Source organism: Buceros rhinoceros, unplaced genomic scaffold, assembly GCF_000710305.1.
Source record: "Buceros rhinoceros silvestris isolate BGI_N320 unplaced genomic scaffold, ASM71030v1 scaffold535, whole genome shotgun sequence".
In the NCBI taxonomy this organism is placed as follows: Eukaryota; Metazoa; Chordata; class Aves; order Bucerotiformes; family Bucerotidae; genus Buceros; species Buceros rhinoceros.
In genome coordinates, this window is record NW_010414290.1 from 1,185 (window position 1) to 1,422 (window position 238).

Genomic DNA, 238 nt, shown 5'->3' on the forward strand with positions numbered 1-238 from the left:
GACACCCAGGCTCGTCCTTCCTCCCACCCCCCTCTGCCTTGCTGGCCCTGCAGCTTGACCTCGTTTCATCTTCCAGAAGGTGAATCTGGCCATGATGGCGATGACAACCATGACGGCACCAACCACCCCCAGCATGATGGTCAACAGGCTGGACTCTGGCTCTGGGGGAGAGCAGGGCCGTCAGGAGGAGAAGGGGATCCCACCCGTTCCACTGCTACCCCTGCCCTCGGCCCCCAGG

General features: G+C 63.4%; 1 pseudogene; it reads right to left on the reverse strand.

The window, feature by feature from the left end:
* The window catches only part of LOC104494224, a 1,016-nt pseudogene that overhangs the window by 401 nt on the left and 377 nt on the right, over positions 1–238 (reverse strand).